Below are 13,252 nucleotides of genomic sequence, written 5' to 3' on the forward strand. Positions count from 1 at the left end.
ATAATTTTACCAATGACTAATGAAGTGCCTGAAACATTTTTTTGTTTTAGTGAGACAGAAGGCAAAAATTTGAATCAGCATTTAAAATTCTCCCAAGTTGAAAATATACTAAATTTTTTTCCTTGCAAATTAAAATCTTGTGCTGTACAGCACATTAAAGTGACAACACACAAAATGGGAAAACTGCTCAAAAAAATGGACGTTTAAAACAAGAGTTTTAAAAAAAGAAATACAAGACATTTTTGCCGAGTTTAAATAAATATCCAGCTTCTGCATATACTTTCCAAAGTTTGATACAACAATACTTCTCCCAATGAGGTAAACATTTTGTCACTTTTAAGTTGCAAATTACATTGTAAATTCTGGCCCAAAATAGTTTTACTATATTGACCATAGGTTAAATCAATACATTTTAAATACATGTCCCTTAACTCATTTTCAATACAGTTGATTTGCTATGCTCAACTGCTTCGGGGCAGGGGGCTGGGGAATGACTTTCAGACCACTGTGCTATTTAAAATGACCACATATCTCTAAGGGAACCCAACTAGGGCTTCTCTCTTTACAGTGCAATGACTTACAGCAGATATATACAGTGTTTCTTTACATCCAACATCTGTGTAGTCTGCTCTCCTCAGAAATAGCCTCAGCATCTGCAACTTCTGTCTGTATTTTAGTAGAGGGGCTGCCAGGTTTAAGAGCAAAGCAACATGAACAGGTCAAACTGGTACAGTGCCCTGTACAAAGTAGGGCATTTCACTTGTAACACTCCATCTTTTAGTAGCCTCTCAACTGTTTTTAAAAAGTCAAAGCCTGACTTGAAAGGATTTTTAAAAGCATTTTTTTTATATTATTCTATGTCATGCCTTAGCAGTAGCTTTGGTACTTTCAGTTGGAATTGGGGGATAAGCGGGGGCAGGGGGGGGGTTTGTAGAGTTTTGAAAGTTTGAGGTGGCTGCTGTAGACTGCGGTGGTGTACTTTCTGTCCAGGTCAATTGTAGTACTGTGGCTATGTTCTATCCTTGGAGGTGGGGGTATTTTTGGTTGCTTGGCAAGGCTTGCTTTGGAGCTTGTACATGGTTTCGCTCATAGGGTGGGTGATCAGGCGAAAGCTTAGTGGTGCACATCAGCTTTGAAAGCTGGAGGTAAAGGTTGGAGTCCTTTTCTGAGTGGAGGATGATTGGTACAGCAGTTACCATAATGTTGTTAGGCTTCTTTGTTTGCAAATACAAACTGAAAAAAGTGAAATTGTTAATGCAAGTCCAGCATCAATGATAGGAAAATAAAGTGTAAATGAGATGCGTGAACAATGAGCATAATGACCAGTTAAAATCTCCTAGCTGTGGTTAGAAATCCAGCAAAAGTGTAAAGGTAAGAAATCATATTCAAAAAGCATTCACTAAATAGCAGCATAACTAAGAACATGTAAAACTCCCATAACCAGCAGTCTGAAAAGCACCTCAGAGCTTTTCCCCCACGTATTACAACCGTACATCTAGCAACCCCAATTTTAAGGTGGGGTCCGAGAGTCAAAATGCTCAGACCAGAACTGTGGGCACACCAATGTTCACTTGAAGGGCAGCATGAAGCCCTCCACCCAAAAGGAAATGCCACATGTCAAGGTGACACAAATATACCATCAGGGGCAAGATGACATTTATTCACACACTAGCTGCCTTTTAAAAGGGAATGTGTACAGATTAATGGAGCTATGACCTTCACTTCAGAACTAGAGGTGCCACAACCATGCTGTAGATGGGGATCAAGGGGAATGAATGATCACGAAGCTAGCATGTACCAAATCTTTTACGGGGAGGTTGATGGTTTCGCATGAGGTGCTCAATCAAGAAATCACCTGATACCAGGTATAATCTCTGCAGTGACAAGAAAGCAGTCATTTAGGAAACTACTACCTCAAACCTGTGAATTAGGTCTATTTCTGTCTCACCTCTCTTCTCCACCTCCTATCCCCATTTTATGCAAGGAAAAAAAGTGTTTGAGAAATACTTCCGCAACTACAAGGCATATTTGTTGTATCTGTACAGTAGCAAAAATTGTCACCTGAAGGCTAAACCATTCCAGAGGGAAGGTAGAAAACACTGCCGAAGCGTTCAGAGATCTCTGACGCTGGATAGAGTTGCTAAAGAACAGGTCTTCATGTTTTTGGATATGATGTAGAATCCATGGTAGGTCGGGGCCTGAATCAGTGAAGAAATGCACAGAATTGCACATTGTGGAAGGTGAAACAGCCAGCTTCAGTAGTGCATCATACAGAGCCAGCTCTAATGGTAAATCCACCTTTAAAACAAAAGCTGTAGGGACTCTCAAAGGTTGGGCTACTGGCATGTGAAAAGGTTTTCTGAAGAATCTGACAGTAAGAGGTGCTCCAGATTTTTTCGCAGGTGGATCAGAGCCTCAGCACAACATTACAGCGTACACGCTGCTAGATATCTTGTGAATAGCGCCAAAAACAGACCCCCCCCCCCGCCGACAACAACAACAAAACACACCACCCCACACCACACAGTCATAATACTTCACGTGAAGCATCTCCAGCTCCCATCACAGCTTTATGTGCACTGCTGGTTAATAGCTACGTTCTACTCTGCAAAGAAGTGCAGCGCAACAGTCGGTTAAAATCACATTTCTGTTGGCATCATATGTCCCACAAAGCCAGGAAAACAGAGGCATAGCCAGGGCCAAGCATGCCCAGCCATAAATATGCCCAGTTCATAATAATATGAACTTCTGTTCATATTATTAAGTATTCATCCTCCAAAGCAGGGTGGCCACATGCAAAGTGCCAACAGGGAATGGTCCATGGTCCCTGCCAATTCCTGAACTGCGCCCGAAAACTGCTATGAAAAGTGCTAGCTGTCCCAGCCCAACCAGTACCAGGAACTATTCTAACAATTTAACAGTATGGATCACCAAGCTGCAGCACCCGGGGAAAGCTCCCTGGAATTAAACAGCATCATTTAATTTACTTTTACAGATACAGCCTCATTTGTTGAAGTGAAAAAAGCATCAATACCAGGTTAATAAAATGAGTAGAAAAAGACCTTCTGATATCTTGCACTCTCTATTTCAACCCAACATGCTAATGACATTCAGCTGCAGAAAACCACTTACATTCATGACTGATGCAATAGAAAAAGATTGCATTCCATATACTGTGGTAGGGAATAACTTTATGCAGATTACATGCAGTAGGATGCGAGACAATTACAGCATTGTGAGCGAAGTCAGACACAGAAATGGCAAGCAAAGAGGAGGACAGTGCAAGGAGCTGGAAGTAAATTTCCATAATTGTCCCGAAATCCTTGTGTTTGCAGATTAAATGCATCTTTAGCGCTTTAACATTTCTTTTGAGTTTCTGCTGAATTGGAATTTAAGTAAAAAATATCAAAAGCTACCTAAGTGCGGGCTTTACGTTATCCATATCCCTATTTCAGAAAATTGGAAAGGAATTGAGAAGGTTGGTCATTCTCAAAACATTGACACTGAATTTTCAGGTTTTTTCATTTCTTGTTTTAGAGTTATAAGATTACATTAAAAATGACTAAAAGAGATAATAGTGCTAGCTGTCAAAAAAAGTTTTAAAAAAGTAAGTGCAAAGTCTCAGAATGCAAACAAGATTTCCCAATTGTTATTCAAGTGAGATGATTTTTGGCTTTAAAATGCTGACTAGATGCAAGCAAACACTTTGACTTTATTGGAATTCAAAAGGAAGTCCTGCAAATGAGAGAAACTCTCTGCTTCAATGAAAAACCTGTATCAATCACTTCTCTAGATCCTCAACATCATTCAGCCCCCACCCATTTTAAAGCAGAGATGAAAAACACTCTTGGTTCTAAAAAGAGTTTCAGAACTGAAAGGAAAACTACAAAAAAAGATAAAAGTAGGTTCCACATTCTGTTTAGCCAAAGAAAAGGTCAGTGAATTCAGACACTGCTACATTTCAGAAGTGGAACTTGTGTTCTATTAGGAAACAGGTTATAATATACATTAATAAAAAATATTAGCTACACTCATCAAGCACTCCAGCCACTACTTTCAATCATTAAGGAGCAGGGAATGCAATCCAGAGTTTCGAGATAAGACAGACTGGTAAGGAACATGGCCTTAGAGCAGTATCCCTTCTTAGGGCAGAACATCATGCACAAAACGCAGGACCTGTGACCATCGGCATTAATACTGTCTACCTACAGCAAGCTTCTGGAGACGACGTGCAGGAGGGACTGCAGAAGCTCAAAGCCCAAGCAAGTGGGTCACAATGCCAACAGCTAAAGGCAGACTTTTCTGCTCTACATTATAACATTATAATGTTAAACAGCAAGAACTTTCCATAATAGTGTGTAAACTGGGGGGAATGAGGGAAAAAACACTAAACTAACATTCAGAATTTTGATTTTGATGTTCTGAGACTACAGTAAGCGTTCCAAGACTCACTTTATTCATCTTCACTCCTTTCTCATGCAATTCAGGAGCACTGCCAACAGAATCTATTTTAGTAGAAAACGCACAGCTAAACAGAGATGTTAGTTTTGCTTTTCACAAATGAGCTCTCAAGGGCAGACTTTTTGTTGATAAAAACAAAACAGAATTGGGAGTCAACACGCAGGTGCTCAGATCCAGCCAAAAGATGATTCATTCAGTTTGTCTTCAAGGCCACACACACATTTCTCTCAGGCATACAATCTTAGTTAACAGAAAAGTACAAAAACTAGCTACTAGTGAAGATACACATGTAATTGAAAGCACAAAACTAAAAAAGAGAAGGGCTGGATTTTGCTGTAAGATAAAGGAATAATTAGTGTTCATATCCAACACTTTAGTAAACAGTCACACAGGACCCAGGCAGATCATGTAGGTTTTCCAAAAATTAGCCACTTACGCATGCAAGTCCAATCTCATGGCTGCAACACGCCAGAAGCATGGCACATTTTCAGATATAAACAAAATAGCTATGTTGAACTTGATCACAGCTGTTGGAATAAATGTATCTCACTATTCAATGCTACCACAGCCCTACCCAACAGGATCTTTCATAAGCCAGCTGACTGCTAGGAAAAAAAACAAAACAAAACAAAGAAAACACCATCAAAACCCTGTACAATTTTATCAATAGTGCATCCTTCAATCCACTGATTACAGAATTCACAGAACAATATGATCTTGGAGGCCAACTGATGTTCAGACTAATTTTTCATCATTTCAGTTCCCAAAAGGCCAGTCTAGCAGGGAAATCTCCATACAGAAAGAAGGTAGCACAGAAAACTAGACAGGGACCCTCACCTCGGGGAACTAGGAAACTACCTTTGACATGGAATAGAGCTGTGCCTTATGGCAGAGTTTTCCGTGGCTGCACAGAGCAACCGTCTATACACAACCTTTAACAGCGTGCCACAGACAGAAATGGCTCGTCTGGGATTGCTCAGCCCTCTTGCAGCAGCCTACCTGGCCTGTGCCATGAGCCTAGCCTGTGCTCAACTTTTATTACGTCTGTGACACCACCACATATCCAAACACTTCAAGTTTAATCCTGTTGCTAATATCTCTCTAACACGATTGGGTTTCTAACATTTTGCAGATTTACAGACATGGCAGTGGCACAGGTTTGGGCCTATTCTGTCTCTAGCCTGGTCAGCAGACGCAGCGTAGGTACGGTTACGTTAACACAATCACTCTTACTTCCCCACCGATAAGGGGACTTTTCTGTATCAGTTATGTCTGACAGCATCAGATAAACTCTCCAGGGGTCAAAACCTCAGTAACTGATTATTCTACTTCAAGTCTTATAATTTGATCTGTGTATCTAGTAAGCAGTGTTCAGAGGCTATCAATGAAGCAAAATAAGTGCATATCAGTACTAGTAAATAAATGAGATTTTCTGACTGTTTATTTCAGTGCATTGATTTCCTTCAGCTTGTTTCCCACATACAGCTTTATTCCTGCTTGCGAACTCCCATCTAGGCTTCATATTTGAAATGCATCTCCATCAAATTATGGTTGCACATGAATACATATCATTATGCAACTGCTTCATGTTATTAACTTAATTCCTTAGTTATTTGAAACTAGTTTTTCCACTTTTGTTTTTGCCTCACAAAAATATATTTAAAGTAATTCATGTAAATCACCAATGAAAAATGATTTTCTTTTGTCCTCCAGTAAAACCTGCTTTGAAGTTTACAATTATTCACTATAATTCCCAGATCAGTTTTGTGCAGAGCAAAGAAAACTTGGTATAGCCAGAAAGAACGGCCTTATTTGAATGCAAATTGAACATAGCAGCTGTGTTACTGGCAGAAGATACACAACAGACCTCATGCGCTCATGGAGGTTTCCCTCCCTCCGCTACAATCCATTATATACTGATCCAAATTATTGCACAAAAAGCCTTTTTCTTGTATCACACTCTTCTTTTCACTTCTGCCTCACTCTGGGTTGGAGAAAAAAACCGTTGTGGATGGAATGCTTACTGCTTGTCCAATATTTCATGAGAAAATGCCATTTACACCCACAGCCGCTGCCTCCTCTGTCTTTCTCCCTCCTTTTACACCAAGGGCAAGGAGGCTTAAAAGAGAGACGGGGCAGCCACGCAAGTAAAAACCCGCACCTCACAGAACGGATGGGGGCACAGAAGTGTCACAACCGCATCTTAGAACGGAAAAGCTGCTTAAAGCTCTTCAGAAACACGATGTCAGGGCCGTACCAATAAGAGGGCGGTGGGAGGGGCGGAGAAAGCAGAGTTATTTAGTCTCGTGACAGGGCGGAAAAGATACTGCAGTATTTTGGTTCCAAAGAGCATTGATGTATAACTTTCCTGAACTCCCCCAATTAGCAGACTGAATCTAAATCCTACCAATATAAAATTTAATATTAAGACTAGTGCCATATTAAAGATCTTGTACATTAAAACAAACATACCAGTTCCATCTTCTCTTTGGTTTTCAGTTATGCTCTGACAGGGAGGTAAGAAAATTATATTCCCTTCTACTCCTTTCCCCAACTACTTTTCTTAGCTGGAACTGGCACACAAACCCAACTAGGCTGAGAAGTTGAGATGTGATGAAAAGCAGTTATGATACTTTAAAACAAATAAGAAATGGAAAAAGCCCTAAAAGCTTATTCAATTTCTTTGTTTTCAGAGGTCACGTGTGTTCAGTCACATGAACCTTCAGTAATCTCCATTTCTGTCTGCAGAGCAAAGAATAAAACCAAGTCTTCCTAATTTAACTATTTCTAAACAAATACAGAAATAATACATAATCAAGTCAGTGTACATCAATGGGTGTTCTTGCACATACTTGCACTGAATAGACAGGCAGAGGGATATTGTATCCCTTGTTATACAAAGTTTAGAAATAGATGACCTTTAATTTAAGACAAATATCTTGCTTTTAAACAGTCTTGTAAAACCCTCCATGATTCAACTGCATAGTAGTGGAAGTGCACACAAGTGCAGGGGGGAGGAAAAAGAAGAGGGAAAATAGAAAAGGAAGAAACCTCACTGGAATTTTTCACCCATCATGACTTCTACATACATGCATAAAATTCAACGTATATGTTATATATATAGATATAAAATATAAATACATATGTAGAAATATCTGTATGTATGTAAATATAGGTATATGTAAAACTACATATATTTTATATATAAATATATATTTATATGTAGAATATTATAAAATAGATATAAACATATATAGCACTTTATAATATTTTGTCCCCTTTTGAAAGGGGCATAAAGGATCAAAGTCATGCTTTCACTTATATTAGTGAGTCAATGTGAAGAAGAGGTTAAAAAAGGCTAGAAAAGTAGGAGTAATTTATGACATTTGCAGTAAAACAGTTTTATACCCCTACTGCTTTCTCATTGTAAACCTCTATCTTGAGTCTATAAGACCATACTTCTCACATAAGGCAAATCACACTGCAACCTCCACACACTAGAAAATCCATATGAAATCTTGAAACCAAGATTTCTTTCTTTTTTTTTTTTTTTTTGATAGGCAGATACTTCTCATTAAAATGACAGTACAATCCTTCAGGGAAAAAGATATAAAACTATATCAAAAGCCTATATGATCACCCAGTTGTTTACAACAATATCTGTGCTCTGCAGAACAGATTAAGTTGATTGTTTTTAAGATTGCATCTTGGAAGGTCCAGTGAGGGTCACAGCATTACCACAGATGATAACGTTCAGACAGACACTAAAGAAATATTCATACCTGCATAAGCCTACTACTATGCCAAATTCAAGTAACATCCTTACCACCCAAAAAATCCACAAAAGCAAAAAGGAATTAAAGAGCTGCAGGAAAGGACAGTGAAAAGAGAGAGAAATATCTTTATGAATATCATTTAGTCCATTCTTTTGGAAGCCTGAGATAAAAGTCTGAAGTCTAAACCAGATCTAGTCTAGTCTGAAGATCTAAATCTTGTGCTCTTGAGGCACAAGAACTAAGTTTTAGATTTACAGAAAGTATTTCCAGAAAGCCTGATCAGAGATATGGATACCACTAAAATCAGTGGAAATCAGGCACTAAAAAGAGAGCATCCTGGATTTCATCAGTGCCGCCATTCATGGCCTGTTAGTCACGGGATGTATTTCTCTTATCAAAAAGAGCAGATTACTGTACATCAGCTACCTCTGGCAACAGCTGTGTGTAAATTTGCCTGCACATCCTGTGGGCCAGGCTGCCCGCCACAGTTACTGCACACACACAATAACCGGATGGGTAGGATGGCTGGAGGGAAGCTGAGCACAGAAGTCATAGCAACCAGCTACAAGAATACTTATTGCTTGTATGTGTTCCTATATTTGTGCAGAATACACTCAAGATTTTGTTTCACTGAACTTGCATTAGATCAAGCTGGGGAGGGGGGTGTTTTGTTTTCTTGTGGCTAGCAGGGTTTCAGTGGGCACTTACTCTAGGTTTTGCAACTGTCTTAAACATTTTTCATTACCTGATGGAGCAAAAACAGACTTGAGGAAAAGCTCATTCATCACAGTTTTAGATGTTGCAAAGGAAAGTCACAAGATTGAAGCAGGCTGTTCTCTGCCACACAAGAGGTAAAGCACAAGGTAAGCACTGCTACAATGCACTGCTACACTGTACGTGTTTGTTCATAGGACAGCTTTAAAGGTCTCAAAGTACCTACCTATTACCTATGACATTTAACCGTAGAATGAATCTGCAAGCCTGTACCTGCCTGTTAGATTAAGAAATATACCATAAATATTATTATAATGTCATTAGCAAACAATGTATTACTGCCTTACAAGTTTGCAGACACTTTTATTACAAAATAGAAATATGACATGAACACTTATTCAGGGATAACCATGTAAGTATACAATGGCCAAAGAGCGATGAATTTCCAATATTGCATGTAAAAAACAGTCCTGAATACCACACACAGCTTCCTGAAGGCATTTGCTGGATCAGTCCACTTAGGCCAGAAAAAAAACAGTAGTATTTACTTCTACTGAAACCTCCCTTTTTAATAAAGGGTTTTTTGTTCATTTGTTTGTTTTTAAATAGCACCAAATTCACCTCCCAGAAATGCTTAATTCAAGACTGCAGGGAGACATGGTGAAACTCTACTTTGTCGTCCGCACGCGGGTGGAACCCAGGTGCAGGCATTCAACAATCTCCCACTGTGAAACTAAACTACTGCTGCAGTATAAGGGCACAGAATAAAAAGAAGATTGTCTCAAAAACGACAGGAAAAGAAGCATGTCCTGAATTATTAGTTTCTTGTATTTTTTTTTTTTTTTTTTTTTTAAGATTATAACAACATTTTGACAGTGATGGTTTGGGACATTCATCCCCTCATTAATAAGCATAGAAAAATGCATGTTAACAGAAGTTATAGAGGTAAGATCAGAAAATGCGCATAGGAACTTTTGTTCTTAGACGCTCAGTTTTTTGAGTTTCCTTTTGTTTCTCACTTCATAGTTCCCCCATCATATGTTTTGTTCCTGTCCTAATTCTTGCTCTTTTGTTACCTGTCCTTTCTCTAGTTCCACCCATTTTTTGATACTCTGTTTCTTTCTCCCTGGCACGTAGCCATAATGCCTGGTTCTTCTCTGGCTGTTGTAGGATGTAGCACACCTATTTGCTTTTTTTCTTCCCCAGTAGCCAGTAGTTCTGGTCGATTTACCGATGGCTCTTCCCCATGGATATCTTTTGGTTCCTCTGTTCCTTTTACATAGCAACAGATCCACTTGGGGGGGGGGAAAAAAAAGTGCTTAAAAAGAGAAGATAGTCTCCTTTGCAAAGAATTTGCACATCTGTGAAAGCAGATGAAAACCTCAGCTCGACACCAGCAGAAGTATTCAGCTGCCCCATGAGAAACCAAAAGCAACAGGCCCAATGGATCGCAAACTGACCACCTAAAAATCAGAGGTCGCTCTTTGAAAAATGTGGTATTCAGTCTATTTAGAAAATTAACATAATACTTGCACAGCTGAACTGCTTCACAAACCTTGAATTTTGTAAAGAATTTAGACATCTTCTAAAGGAAGACTCAAAATAGACCAGTACTATTAGACTTTAAATTACTGGATCATGATTAGATATGTTACAGCTTCGGATTCACCCACAGTTAGGAGAGAAATAAAGAAAACTGAATTCTGGCTCCTATGTGGTTCCTCAACTGTTGTAAGAGAACAATCTTGAATTACAGCAACAAAAGTTACCCACTTACACCTGAAACCAACCACTCTCCAATACTTTGTCTCTTCTAAAAAGCCTGTTTCCCAGACAGTAGAAGTGATTGGCTCTTCTTTCAGTAGCCAAAAAATAAGTTCTCTTTTTAGTTTAGCAATTTTTCCTCTTTGGAGAGGTATGAGAAGGCTTATGGTCTAATGGCAGTCAGGAAAGCTTGTACATATCGTGAACTGAGAATTATTTAAATTCAGCTTGAAAAAAATGCAGACAATAACATTTCTTACAAGTAACCTATAGTTTTGACTATGTTTGTTCCAGCTTTTTGAAGGGAAAAGCACTTTCAGTTGTAGCGCTACTAAAGAATAAAGGCATACCATGTGTCACCTCCTCTTCAGCTTACTGTGTTAGAAGATCTCCTTTCATCAAATCTAAGGGGAAAAATGCCTTCCCATCTTTTTTAATTAAAAAGGTAATAGAAGAAATAAAAACATGAATGAATTAGGAGCAACACTCAAGGTGAGTAACATTTATCAATATTTTTGCAAAGATAAGTAGAAAAAGGAATACAGGTGGCAGAAAAAGCTCAAGTTTTGTAAACAGAACAGTTAATTGGAACTTTTAAACCAAATATTTAAAAACACTTTACAAGTGTGACTTAAGCCTATCACAGGTACCTGTTAAGTATATAATCAAAAGATATAGGGAAAGCAATGCAGCATATGTAGTCACCCCTGAAAAACAAGGGAACAGAGCCTCAAGCAAACAGCAATGACATCCAGAAGAAACTGTGAAAATATTCAGGGAAGCAGATCTGTATCATTAAAACCATGATTTTGCCTAAACACTAGGACTGTCAGGCCTCCCACTATTATTGTAATGCCACAGAATCCGTAACAGCTAGAGAAACCGCCTGGACTCTGTCTTCATACCTCAGCGCAGAGGACAAGAAAAGGACGCAGTTTCCTACAAGGGAGCACTCCATAAAAACAGACCTGAAGGTGGATACTCCAATCTGCTTTCATCATCAATCAACACACCAAGCACCTGTGATAAGAGCTGGCATGACATCTTCAAGGAAGTAAAGTAGGCCAAGGCCAGCTCATGAAAGGAAGCTTTGCTGAGCCTCCTTTGGCTGCCGATAGCATCACTGCAGAAAGGAAGCTGCTCAAAAACTATGAGGGCAGCACCAACGTGCTGATTCACAGCATGGAATTAGCACAATAAACTTCATTCATCAAAGGCTTTAAAGGGCTGAGAAGGGCACAAAAGCAAGATAAGATTGCAGTACTCCAGCAGTCCTCTTCTAAATGATATTTAATATATGTTTTAGTAGTTTCTAGACTCACTGAGACAGGTATAAAGGCCAAAAAACTCGCTGATGATTCCAGGTCTTTCAAAGCACCACTCCATCCCTAAACCTTTCCCTGCTGATGCCTTAGCAGGCGAGATGAGCCTGCCTGAGGCCCCGCGAGCCGCCCGCTGCACGAAGCGACGCCCAGCAGCCTCTCGGCCACGGCGTCAGGCACCCGCAGCAGCCATGCCGCTAGCGAGGAGCCTGGGGCCCATCACTTCGCTGTCTGAAGCCAGGGAGTATGTTTTCCCCCACCAGCATTTATACTCGATAATACTGTGTTGTGTGGTAACACAAGGCCCTCCAAAGCGTTTGAAAGACAGCAAGGAAAGTAGGCTGTTTATATTGCATTTTACATTCTTTTTTGGTTGCGCTTTTGTTTTAGAACAACAGAAACAAAAATTTACATGTTCTAGCTGTTATTTGTATTTTCTGCTCTGATCATGACCCTACCAAGCAGAGATAAAGCTGATGCAGGACTGTATTTTATCAACACTTCATACATTAAACCATTTCATCTAGAAAGCTAACTAAATTCACAACAGATCTAAGAAACTCATTTCCAAATGCATTGTGAGAGAAACTGGGGAGGAATACAAAATCCAAATAAGTAAGTAGGATGATATAAAGGAAAAAAACCCCACACTTAACAATTGTTATTTGTAACTTTTAAAATAGAAGTTTATCTAATGCTGAGTACTTTGGGGAGACGACTTTCTTTTTTAACCACTACATCCACACTTCCTGAGCTACCAAAATTCCATGCCATTGCACCAAGCAGGACATCCAGCGCAATAAAGAATTTGACACAATAAAGAATTTGTATCATTCCAGTAATTGCCAAATTTGATAGTTTTTCAAACACCGACTCTCAAAATTAAAACATTCCGGCACTCATTGCCTCCAGTAATACAAATTTCACAGGACTAGCTCAGTTTTCAGTGGAACTTGCTGCGAAAAGCTACAAGAAAAATGACAGAACCGCACAGGTTGGAACTTGGAGAACAATTACACTGACAACGGACACAATAAAGCAGATACAGGTCTGTCCTATTTGCAGGACAACCCGTTTCTGCAAATCCATGAGGACCAAAGAGCAGTAAAAAATTATTTTAATACTGACATATAATTGTATGCATGCATAGAGAAATATTTGGATGGCTTTGCCATGTGTCATTTATTTTGCTAGTAGGTTTAATAATTCCTTGTC

General features: G+C 39.2%; 1 protein-coding gene across 1 annotated transcript in view; it reads right to left on the bottom strand.

Moving 5' to 3' along the window:
• The window catches only part of STARD9 (StAR related lipid transfer domain containing 9), a 113,410-nt gene that overhangs the window by 80,027 nt on the left and 20,131 nt on the right, over positions 1 to 13,252 (bottom strand). The gene's annotated exons all lie outside the window — the stretch shown is intronic.

Source organism: Dromaius novaehollandiae, chromosome 5 (genome assembly GCF_036370855.1).
Source record: "Dromaius novaehollandiae isolate bDroNov1 chromosome 5, bDroNov1.hap1, whole genome shotgun sequence".
NCBI classification, from domain to species: Eukaryota; Metazoa; Chordata; class Aves; order Casuariiformes; family Dromaiidae; genus Dromaius; species Dromaius novaehollandiae.